The following is a 13,499-nucleotide window of genomic DNA, read 5'->3' as shown; positions in this document are numbered from 1 at the left end:
GCTCTGAGTTTGGCCATCTCGGTGTTTGTTTGTTCCTGAGCGGCGAAGGATTGGTCGCTCGACGCCTTCATTTGCTTTACTTCCTCCTCCAAAAACGTAAGTCTTTAGCACATGACCACACTTTCCACCTAGTACTGTGAACAACAAGCAAATATAAGCACCGAGCGGGAGTGAATTATGCAAATGTAAGGTAAAACTTACCCTAGTAGACATCTGTGTGTGGCTATCCGCGAGTGCCCCCGGAGGAATCACCGCCGCATGGGCCCGGGAATACTCCCATATCTTAGCAAGCGACCCTTGTATGATGATCTGGTGCTCCGGAGCTCGGGACTCGGCGCTAGATTCGCGCCACTCCTCGATCGGCAAATGCAAAATCGTCGTAATGTGGTGATGGCCGCTCGGGCCTGATTGTGCAGAGGTCGCCCCCTCCCAGACGACCTTGATGAAGAAGCCAGTCGGATGCCTGACTTCTTAGTCTTCGACTTTGGTTGCAGGAAGGCCACTGACGGCGCGCAGACCGTCCCCTGAGGCAGACCAGACAGTGAGGGCATTCGATCTGACGACTCGGGAGCAATCGGCTCTTGGACAGAAGCGTGGGTCGACGTCTCCACCCGTTTGGCGGATCGGACCCCCGAAGTAGCAGAGCGCAATGAAGGCTCCTCCCGGTGCCTTTGCGCCTTGCTAGTGGCTCTTCTGAGGAGGCGGAGCCCGAGTCCCCCTCAACTGGAATGATCGGGCACCATTCAGAAGGTTGGGAGCCACCGGTCGCTCAGCCACTGGCCAGAGCGGGAGCTACCTCGCTCTCATCTTGCGGCTCCTCTTGCGAGCCGACTGACTGTAGGCCTTGGCTCCCCAGTTCTTCGACAGTTGCCGCGTTGATCAAGATATCTGCGAGCTTCGCCTTGCCGGCCAGACGTGCGCGGAGCATGACTTCGGCTGTACGAAAGGAAGAAAAATCAGTTAGAATCAAAGAAATGAGTAAAGTGATCATATACCTAGGCTGAACGAGAGCCGGGTGCGGATTGGACTCAAGCCGAAGATGTACAGGACAGCCTCTAGCAGCAGCTTATGGATGTCATATTTATGACCGGCTAACATGGAAGTTGCGTTGAGGTAGTCCGATTGGCTCTTGTACTTCTTCAACGGAGGCTGAGCCGCCACGTCGAGCTGCCAGTGTGTTGGAAAATTTGACCACTCGGGAAAGCACACGAAAAAGAAGTACTCCTTCCAATGATTATTGGAAGTCGACATTTTATCAAAGAAAACCAAGCCCACTCGGGCTTGGAAAAGAAAGGTCCCCCGCTCGGATGACCTGGGATAATAAAAGTAATGGAAGAGCCGGAAAGTGAGTGGAATGTCGTGCAGGCGAAAAAGGACAACCACCAAGCACAGTAGCTGAAAGGAGTTCGGCACTAGCTGATGGAAGGAGTCTCAAAAATATTTACACATGGAAGGAAAGAAGGGGTGCAGGGGAAATCGCAGACCGGCAGTAAAATGGTCCCGAAAGAAGGTGATATAGCCGGGCGGTAGAGAATCCGACCGATCGGAAGGAGAAGTCAGAATGATTTCATAATCAAGAGGAAGTTTGAAAGCGGCTTTTAGACTCTCAACGTCGCCGACGTCGAACCAGGACTCTGTAGAAGTATACCAGAGCACCGGGACACTGGCGGGAGGCTGCGATGAATTGACTATTGCAAAACAAGAAAGCAAGAAAAGGAACTTGCTAGCAGAATGGTCGTCGAAACACACAAACGCCGAAAAAGACAAAGACGAAGAAGCACAGAAGTCGGAAGAAGCGAAAGCAAGAGGTCGATGGAGGGAGCTTACTGAAAATGGGTCGCCGGTGAAACGACGAAGGAAAAAAAAGGCGTCGAAGAACAGTGCAGGAGAATGATCGCCGGAGTGTGAAGCAAGCAGCACCAGAGAGAACGAAGGCGAAATCTGCAAGGGCGGCGACACACATGGGCTTATAAGCATGGGGGCTAACCGACCGGAGCCATCCGATCTAGGTCGCAGAAACCCAGGCAAGGATTGGACCAATGAATTCAAATCATCAAATGTCACATCAATACCCTGTCACGTCAGGAGTGCAGTGGCAGCGGGCGTGACACATGGCGCTGTTGGTTGCTACTGGGAATATCGTACCGGTTCCCCTGTACAAAAATTTTATACAAGTCCTGAACCTTTCCTAACAACCTATTGTATTCTTTAGAAATTAAATTCGGAATCGCAAACGGAACTTATCATTATTGATTCTAAATTTAACTTATCTGTTCTTAGAGGTTTAGACTTAGATCACAAACGATACTTAACATTATAGATCTAAATCCACCTATGTTATAAATTCAATTAAATATTTATTTCAAAAATTGGCTCCCAGGTCAAACATGGCGAGACACTTGACCTTCTTGGGTATAGGAACATCCACCACTGCCTCGACAAAGCCTCTTAACGAAATTCAATATTTAATTTTGTAAAATACCGAAAATGGGCGTAACACCTTAAGGGAATTTTTTAGAATTTTAGAAATTTTTCGGAGCTTGTATGAACGAGTTTACGAGGACAAAAATTGGGTCCTGGGAAAGTCTGTTTAGGCTACCCATTTATAAGAGGAAATGTTTATTTTCATAATTCTTTTTCTTTTCTTTTTATTTTCTTATTCTCCTCCGTCGAACTCACGCTATGCCCGTGCCCTAAGCCTCGCGATGTCATCTTCCTTTCCTAACCGGCACCGCACGCGACGGTTCCCTGCCTCGTGATTAAGCCGAGACCAAGAGAAGCCGGCATTTCTCTTCTCCTTCTTCCTCCCCGAACCGGTTCCACTTCCTTCTCTTTCCCTTCTTTTGTGCCCTAGCCACCGCTGTGAGGTTTGAGCCCATCCCCACTGCCGCTAGCAATGCCAAGCACCCCTGCACAGTGCCGCCGATCTCCCCTGTGACCTAGCGCCGCTGTTGTCGCCCACAACCGACCGGCACCGTGTGTCCACCGCGCCGAGCCCTAGTTCTTCCTCTGTGCGCCATTGTTGATCGCCATCTTGCTTCTTCCCTTTGTTCACGACGTCTCAACCCATCGCCTCCTCTTGGCCTTGACCATGCCGGCGCCGAGACTCTTCATCGCCGGCGCAGAGCCACAGCAGGCTCCACCTTTTTGAGCCCTAGCACTGCCTTGCTGCCCTCTTCCGTGCCTAGTTCATTATTGTCAAGCCAACAAGGTGAGTTGGTTGTACTTGGAACACTTGGTTGCACGCTTGATTTTCCCTTTTGATCTGGTACGTAGGTGTAGGGTTTTGGTGGATCAGTGATTACGAGGGTAGTCTTGTGCTGTGGGTTTTCGTGGATCTAGCAGTCATTGATTCCAGCAAATTCCAGCAGCTTCTTGTTCTTGAACAAGGCTGTGATTTGAGGTAAGGCATACGGATTTAATGTATGTGTTGAATTAGGGCTAAATTGAGTAAGATGCTATGATTGATTATGCTTATTGCAAGTCCTAATTCGAATGGATTAGGTTTATGTTATTGTTGATTAGGGTTTTGCCCTAATTTAGTGTAAGAGATTTTATTTAGCTATTTATAGGAATGTAGCTAAATAAAATATATATATTTATTGGTGACACAGGACTTTGACGCGAGACGAGTATCTCGATGTCGGAATTGGACCGGATACGATCCTTTCTATTGGAGGCGGGTACTTTGACTTTATGTCATTTGATATGCATAGTAATATTTTTAACAAATAGCAATGATTGTGTTTCTTATTTGCTTCGGTTGATCACTACCCGATCTGTTACATGCGTGTTTGTTTATTTGTTATGCACATCATGTTAGTCCTTATCTGATTATACATGCTTATAGGGGTAGTGACACAACCATGTTATATATTATGTTCAGGACCTAGGGTTTTTTATACCTTATCTGATTCTGTGTACCCTTGATTTGGTTCATTGTCCTATGGTACACATTATATATATATATGGATATTGTTATGCTGTTCAGGATTTTTGTCATGCTTAGTGTCATGCACCATTCGCATGATTGCATGTTGCACGATAGTCTGCTCCATTATTGTTGAGCACATCGCCAGTTTCATCTATGTCGGTGCTCCGTTGGTCCGCTCATGGGTAGTGTGACGCAGCGTGGTAGCATGTCAGAGATCCCTCTCCGTCATTGTGTACTGGGAGATGAGAGCATTGAGCTCCCTTATTTATGATTTGGGGTAGGAGGATAGGTGTACTTCGACAGCATCCCGTCCACTCGGTCACTCATCAGGAGCAGTGATGGCAGAGTGCACGGTTGTCACAGCCCTACCTACTCAGTCTCACCATCGTGTGTGAGATGGCTGACTGACGTCAGGGGTGACCATGACATTGGCATCATATGCATGATGCATTTATTGCTTGTGTTTGCTGCATTTACTTGTTGCATTTATATGGATGCATATGATTGACATGCATACAGGATTTATGACACTCTCGGTCTGACGACCCTGTTATACTTATACCCTGGTCCTGGTTAGTACAATTTTCTCCTTCTTGTTTCGGTTGCATTTATCCTTCTTGTATCAGGAGACTATACGCATGATTAGTGCTGGTTGTTATTTTCTTTATTATGCATATCAGTTGTTACCCGCTGAGTGTTGGACTCACACCCTCCTCCGTTGCTATTTTCAGGTTGATGTTATCCGGAGAGTTCCAGTCGCTAGTCCCTTGCAGTCCACGAGGACGTGTGTTGATCTTGTGGTTTTCCTTATTAGACTTGTGCTGTTTTGATGCATCTGGACTTGTATCAGTTTACTATATGGATATTGTCGATGACTTTCATTCGGATTTGTTTTACTACATGCCTGCCTAGACGGCAGAAGAGGTGAGTTGATTTTATCGTCGGATTTGAGCTTTATGGGTGTAGTGGAGTAGGATATCGGTTTTGAGCTTTATGGGTGTAGTTGAGTAGGGTTGTTTTTGAGTCTTCTTATCACTGTTCTAGTTTGTTAATTATTAACTGCGTGGGTGATTGCCTTATATTATTGTTATTGTTCCAGCCGTGTTGGCCGATGTATATGTGGCCCTGAGGGCATTGTAGAAGTTTCAGATTGTCACCCGTACAGGGTGTTGGGGATCGGACGGCCGGCTTGAAGGGGGGTTGGATAGACGGCGCCCCCAAGTCGTTGCTTCCTACGTATTCGTTAGCACAGCGGAATACAAAGAATACAAATACGAATACTAAAGCTAATCTAAAGACAAGGAAAGAACAAGCAAACCAATGACACGTTCGTTTAACGTGGTTCGGAGATTAGGGCTCCTACTCCACGGCTTGTCCTTGAGGTGGACGATCCCGATCCTTCGGTGGATTACTCCCCGGCAAACTCCGGCTAGCTCACGTAGCTCCTTGTGGGTGGAGAAACCTCACCACAACCCTCACAAGAACTCTTTTGACGCTAGGGCACAAGTAGACTACTAATAGAGATTAACCACCTCTATTTCGTCGACTCAAACCAAGCTCCCAAGCTTTGGTTTTATAGGCCACGGGTTGGAAAACCCCGCCTACCAGTCGACTGCTAAAACATGCAGTCGACTGCCCTCTGTGGAAATTCGACCGTTACAACCCAACGGCTCGATTTCACACTAACCGAGCGATCAGGCCAGTCGACTGCTAAAACATGCAGTCGACTGCTACAGTACTGCTACAGTAGCGCTACAGTACTGCTACAGTAAAACCCTAAAAACTAGGATTTTACTCCGAGTACAATCTCTCGTGCACTCGTACCCTCACCCTTATGACTCACTTGATGCTTCCTTTGCAGCTTTGACCTTTTACCTTCAAGCCTACTTCCTTTGGCTCTCGTCCCTCGGATGCATTCAAGCCCGCGGCTCGTCCCCAATGCCATCCTTCGCGTATGCCTCGAAGTCGCTTCCCTCGGCCCTTGTCCTCGCTGCCTTGTCCACGGTCCCTCGGATGCTCCATCCTTCACCGGACCCGAAGCCATCAACCTGAGTCATATGTGTATCCTGCAAACCTGCACAACTCAAATACACATATCAAATACAAGGGTGAACCTAACTTAAACCCTTTGCCCAAACACCAAAACACATGGTCCCGCGGACCATTGGGATTGCTCCAACAATCTCCCCCTTTTTGGTGTTTGGCAATACGTTTAAGTTAGGGAAAACAAATAGCAAATAAACATGCTAAAACAAATGGACTTACGTTGCCAAGGCTACACACTTGGACTTACACCGCCGAATGGACTTACGATGCCAAGGCTACACACTTGGACTTACAACGCCGAATGGACTTACGTTGCCAAGGCTACACACTTGGACTTACACTGCCGAATGGACTTACGTTGCCAAGGCTACACACTTGGACTTACACTGCCGAAAAAATCAATGCATTTGAACCTATCACAAGGCTCCCCCTACACCTAAGCTCCCCATTGAGTTAGGAATTTTACAATAGGTTTTTTAAGAACCTATCCCAAGGCTCCCCCTACGCAAAGGCACTTTCAGGTTTTCCCAACTAAACCTTACTTCTCCCCCTTTGCCTAACATCCAAAAAGTTCTCCAAATTGACCTAAACTCATATATTAATCCCCCATGGATTTCATACACATGTATGAGTTGACTTGGTCAAAATCCAGTGCTGAAAACAATTTCAAACTGGTATCAGTCGACTGCAAGAACTACCAGTCGACTGGTCGCTACTGGTCGAGCGAACAGAATGCTTCTGTTTCCAGCCAGTCGACTGCAACTTTTAGCAGTCGACTGGTGCAGTCGACTGCTAAAAGTTGCAGTCGACTGGCACAGTTTTTCAGCCTTTTTCAGCATTTCTGACCCAATTTCAGAAATGCACCAGAAATTCCACAGACCTCCAAAAATTCCCAAATTTTGTGGAGAGGTCTGTTTTACCCATGTCTACTTGGGAAAAATACATTCAAAAATGTATCTATCACCAATCCCAAGATTGACACAAAATCCAAAACTAGCTAAATGGTTCAATTGAACCTTGACCTAAAGTCCTAGTTTTGGCTTCCTTTTGATGTATTTGCCCATACCATCCCACAATGCATCCCTAGCATTGGTTTATATGGCATTTATACATTCAAAACCAATTATCATGCTATATGACCCCAAATGTCATATTTCTTGCATGAAACACAATCCATGTGTGCCAAATCCCTAGGTTTGAGACTCAAATCCGTCTCTAAACCATTTGGCACACTCCATGGCTCCTCTAGACCCCCAAGTAGAACCCACCTGAGATCCATTGGCCATGGGTCCCAAATTGACTCTTTGAGCTCCCCCTAGAGCTCTTAACCTTAGCCACCTCCTTAGGTGACTCATCTATTGTGGCTAAACCACAATGATGTCCCTTAGAAGATCTCCTTATCTTCTTGACCTTAGACACATCATCCTTGCCATAATCATATGCAACCCTAGCATATTTCTTTTCATTGGCCTTGGACGACACTCCCTTGCCCTTATCATGTGCCACCTTTGCATATGATCTCTCCTTGGCCATGGAGAGACTAGATCGGTATCCCAAACCCGATCTATCATTGTTGGGTTTTTGACTACCCAACACCATGTTTAATCCCTTAGATCCAATAGTGAATCTCTTAAGGAATTGTTCCAAACCATCAAGCTTTGCCTTCAAAGCTTGGTTCTCCCTTTCTAGGTTCCTAAACCTAGAGTCAACATGTCCACCTTGGACATTCCTAGACCTACCCTTTCTAGGCATATGTCTCCCCTTCTTGGGATTAATGCCTTGGGTCTCCTTAGGTCTACCATTTCTAGGTTTATCATGAATTGGTCTCCTAGGGTTATGATCTACAATTACCCTATTCCTATCATGATATTTAAATCCAAAATTTTGCATGGGTAAATTATGAGAATTATTCCTAGCATGCATGGAGGAATGAAAATTTGAATTGCATTTCAAATTAGGGTATACCTCCCTTACCCTTGAAGCTCCCCCTTGATTTGAGCTCTTCTTCTTCTTCTCCCATTTCTTTAGATGCGCAAGCTTCGTGATCTCCCTCTTCTTGGGGCATTTTGTGTGGTAATGCCCCTTCTCCCCACACGTGAAGCATATGATACGCATCCTTTTTCCTTGGGTTTCTTTATTCCTACAACCCTTGTTAGTGTTTAAATTAACTTGAACGGGTTTAGGATTTACCTTCTTCTTACCCAATGGACATCTATTCTTGTAGTGTCCTTCTCATTGCACTGAAGCATATTATGTTGTCCTTTGACTTCACTTCGGTGGAGGTGCTTGCTATGTTGACCACTTCCAAGACCTCTTCTTCTTCTTCACTTGCCTTGGAATTTTCTTCAATTCTTGAGGATGTAGATAATGCCTCATCTTCATTTTCCTCCTCCTCAACTTGAGCAATTAAACTCATCTCCTTGGGTTCTTCTTCTTTTGATGTTGAATTGCTCACCACATCCGATTGGTCCTTCTTCTCCTCTTGGACCACTTCATCACTTTCTTCGGATTTTTCATCTTCTTATGTAGGCAAAAATTCCTCCCATGGTAATTTCTTCACTTTGCTCCACAATTCATGGGCATTCTCATATTTACCTACACCACTTATCACATTAGGAGGCAATAAATCAATTAAAATTGCTATTACCTTTGAGTTTGCCTCCGATCGTGAGGTTTGCTCCTCCGTCCAATGTCGTGTTCGGAGCTTCTTTCCTTTCTTGTCCTTTGGGACTTTGAATGACTCCTTTACCACCATCATGGTGTCCCAATCCGTGTTGAAGAAGACTTCCATCTTCATCATCCAAAATGTGATGTCCACAAGGCTTCCTCCTTCAAACTTTGGAGGGACAATAAACCCGGCCATCTTGTGCTTCCTTGGCGGTTAGTCCAACGGAGAGCGTCCTCGCTCTGATACCACTTGTTGGGGATCGGACGGCCGGCTTGAAGGGGGGTTGGATAGACGGCGCCCCCAAATCGTTGCTTCCTACGTATTCGTTAGCACAGCGGAATACAAAGAATACAAATACGAATACTAAAGCTAATCTAAAGACAAGGAAAGAACAAGCAAACCAATGACACGTTCGTTTAACGTGGTTCGGAGATTAGGGCTCCTACTCCACGGCTTGTCCTTGAGGTGGACGATCCCGATCCTTCGGTGGATTACTCCCCGGCAAACTCCGGCTAGCTCACGTAGCTCCTTGTGGGTGGAGAAACCTCACCACAACCCTCACAAGAACTCTTTTGACGCTAGGGCACAAGTAGACTACTAATAGAGATTAACCACCTCTATTTCGTCGACTCAAACCAAGCTCCCAAGCTTTGGTTTTATAGGCCACGGGTTGGAAAACCCCGCCTACCAGTCGACTGCTCTCTGTGGAACTGGTCGACCGAACAAAAGTATTCTGTTCGCTCCCAGTCGATTGTACCAGTCGACTGCCAAAACATGCAGTCGAATGCTACAGTACTGCTGCAGTAATCGCTACAATACTTCTATAGTAACTGCTACAGAAACCCTAAAACTAGGATTTTACTCCGAGTACAATCTCTCGTGCACTCGTACCCTCACGACTCACTTGATTCTTCCTTGCAGCCTTGACCTTTGCCTTCAAGCCTACTTCCTTTGGCTCTCGTCCCTCGGATGCATTCAAGCCCGCGGCTCGCTCCAATGCCATCCTTCGCGTATGCCTCCAAGTCGCTTCCCTCGGCCCTTGTCCTCGCTGCCTTGTCCACGGTCCCTCGGATGCTCCATCCTTCACCGGACCCGAAGCCATCAACCTGAGTCATATGTGTATCCTGCAAACCTGCACAACTCAAATACACATATCAAATACAAGGGTGAACCTAACTTAAACCCTTTGCCCAAACACCAAAACACATGGTCGCACGGACCATTGGGATTGCTCCAACAATCTCCCCCTTTTTGGTGTTTGGCAATACGTTTAAGTTAGGGAAAACAAATAGCAAATAAACATGCTAAAACAAATGGACTTACGTTGCCAAGGCTACACACTTGGACTTACACCGCCGAATGGACTTACGATGCCAAGGCTACACACTTGGACTTACAACGCCGAATGGACTTACGTTGCCAAGGCTACACACTTGGACTTACACTGCCGAATGGACTTACGTTGCCAAGGCTACACACTTGGACTTACACTGCCGAAAAAATCAATGCATTTGAACCTATCACAAGGCTCCCCCTACACCTAAGCTCCCCATTGAGTTAGGAATTTTACAATAGGTTTTTTAAGAACCTATCCCAAGGCTCCCCCTACGCAAAGGCACTTTCAGGTTTTCCCAACTAAACCTTACTTCTCCCCCTTTGCCTAACATCCAAAAAGTTCTCCAAATTGACCTAAACTCATATATTAATCCCCCATGGATTTCATACACATGTATGAGTTGACTTGGTCAAAATCCAGTCCTGAAAACAATTTCAAACCGGTATCAGCCGATTGCAAGAACTACCAGTCGACTGGTCGCTACTGGTCGAGCGAACAGAATGCTTCTGTTTCCAGCCAGTCGACTGCAACTTTTAGCAGTCGACTGGTGCAGTCGACTGCTAAAAGTTGCAGTCGACTGGCACAGTTTTTCAGCCTCTTTCAGCATCTCTGACCCAATTTCAGAAATGCACCAAGAATTCCACAGACCTCCAAAAATTCCCAAATTTTGTGGAGAGGTCTGTTTTACCCACGTCTAGTTGGAAAAAATACACTCAAAAATGTATCTATCACCACTCCCCAGATCGACACAAAATCCAAAACTCGCTACATGGTTCAATTGACCCTTGACCCAAAGTCCTAGTTTTGGCTTCCTTTTGATGTATTTGCCCATACCATCCCACAATGCATCCCTAGCATTGGTTTATATGGCATTTATACATTCAAAACCAATTATCATGCTATATGACCCCAAATGTCATATTTCTTGCATGAAACACAATCCATGTGTGCTAAATCCCTAGGTTTGAGACTCAAATCCGTCTCTAAACCATTTGGCACACTCCATGGCTCCTCTAGACCCCCAAGTAGAACCCACCTGAGATCCATTGGCCATGGGTCCCAAATTGACTCTTTGAGCTCCCCTAGAGCTCTTAACCTTAGCCACCTCCTTAGGTGACTCATCTATTGTGGCTAAACCACAATGATGTCCCTTAGAAGATCTCCTTATCTTCTTGACCTTAGACACATCATCCTTGCCATAATCATATGCAACCCTAGCATATTTCTTTTCATTGGCCTTGGACGACACTCCCTTGCCCTTATCATGTGCCACCTTTGCATATGATCTCTCCTTGGCCATGGAGAGACTAGATCGGTATCCCAAACCCGATCTATCATTGTTGGGTTTTTGACTACCCAACACCATGTTTAATCCCTTAGATCCAATAGTGAATCTCTTAAGGAATTGTTCCAAACCATCAAGCTTTGCCTTCAAAGCTTGGTTCTCCCTTTCTAGGTTCCTAAACCTAGAGTCAACATGTCCACCTTGGACATTCCTAGACCTACCCTTTCTAGGCATATGTCTCCCCTTCTTGGGATTAATGCCTTGGGTCTCCTTAGGTCTACCATTTCTAGGTTTATCATGAATTGGTCTCCTAGGGTTATGATCTACAATTACCCTATTCCTATCATGATATTTAAATCCAAAATTTTGCATGGGTAAATTATGAGAATTATTCCTAGCATGCATGGAGGAATGAAAATTTGAATTGCATTTCAAATTAGGGTATACCTCCCTTACCCTTGAAGCTCCCCCTTGATTTGAGCTCTTCTTCTTCTTCTTCTCTTTCTCCCATTTCTTTAATTGCGCAAGCTTCTTGATCTCCCTCTTCTTGGGGCATTTTGTGTGGTAATGCCCCTTCTCCCCACACGTGAAGCATATGATACGCATCCTTTTTCCTTGGGTTTCTTTATTCCTACAACCCTTGTTAGTGTTTAAATTAACTTGAACGGGTTTAGGATTTACCTTCTTCTTACCCAATGGACATCTACTCTTGTAGTGTCCCTTCTCATTGCACTCGAAGCATATTATGTTGTCCTTTGACTTCACTTCGGTGGAGGTGCTTGCTATGTTGACCACTTCCAAGACCTCTTCTTCTTCTTCACTTGCCTTGGAATTTTCTTCAATTCTTGAGGATGTAGATAATGCCTCATCTTCATTTTCCTCCTCCTCAACTTGAGCAATTAAACTCATCTCCTTGGGTTCTTCTTCTTTTGATGTTGAATTGCTCACCACATCCGATTGGTCCTTCTTCTCCTCTTGGACCACTTCATCACTTTCTTCGGATTTTTCATCTTCTTATGTAGGCAAAAATTCCTCCCATGGTAATTTCTTCACTTTGCTCCACAATTCATGGGCATTCTCATATTTACCTACACCACTTATCACATTAGGAGGCAATAAATCAATTAAAATTGCTATTACCTTTGAGTTTGCCTCCGATCGTGAGGTTTGCTCCTCCGTCCAATGTCGTGTTCGGAGCTTCTTTCCTTTCTTGTCCTTTGGGACTTTGAATGACTCCTTTACCACCATCATGGTGTCCCAATCCGTGTTGAAGAAGACTTCCATCTTCATCATCCAAAATGTGATGTCCACAAGGCTTCCTCCTTCAAACTTTGGAGGGACAATAAACCCGGCCATCTTGTGCTTCCTTGGCGGTTAGTCCAACGGAGAGCGTCCTCGCTCTGATACCACTTGTTGGGGATCGGACGGCCGGCTTGAAGGGGGGTTGGATAGACGGCGCCCCCAAGTCGTTGCTTCCTACGTATTCGTTAGCACAGCGGAATACAAAGAATACAAATACGAATACTAAAGCTAATCTAAAGACAAGGAAAGAACAAGCAAACCAATGACACGTTCGTTTAACGTGGTTCGGAGATTAGGGCTCCTACTCCACGGCTTGTCCTTGAGGTGGACGATCCCGATCCTTCGGTGGATTACTCCCCGGCAAACTCCGGCTAGCTCACGTAGCTCCTTGTGGGTGGAGAAACCTCACCACAACCCTCACAAGAACTCTTTTGACGCTAGGGCACAAGTAGACTACTAATAGAGATTAACCACCTCTATTTCGTCGACTCAAACCAAGCTCCCAAGCTTTGGTTTTATAGGCCACGGGTTGGAAAACCCAGCCTACCAGTCGCTAAAACATGCGATCGCCCTCATGGAAATTCGGCCGTTACAACCCAACTCGATTTCACACATTCTCATTGCCCGATCGGCCGATCGCATCGACCGCCAAAACATGCGATCGGCGCTACAAGATCTTGCTACGCCACGATCGCTACAAGAACGCTTCACAAGATCGCACAAGAAACCCTAAAACTAGGATTTTTACTCCGAGTACAATCTCTCGTGCACTCGTACCCTCACCCTTATGACTCACTTGATTCTTCCTTTGCAGCTTTGACCTTTTGCCTTCAAGCCTACTTCCTTTGGCTCTCGTCCCTCGGATGCATTCAAGCCCGCGGCTCGTACCCAATGCCATCCTTCGCGTATGCCTCGAAGTCGCTTCCCT

This window comes from Zingiber officinale, chromosome 6B (assembly GCF_018446385.1).
Source record: "Zingiber officinale cultivar Zhangliang chromosome 6B, Zo_v1.1, whole genome shotgun sequence".
NCBI lineage: Eukaryota > Viridiplantae > Streptophyta > Magnoliopsida > Zingiberales > Zingiberaceae > Zingiber > Zingiber officinale.
The sequence above is the reverse complement of the archived record's forward strand: the minus strand, read 5'-3'. Positions refer to the sequence as shown.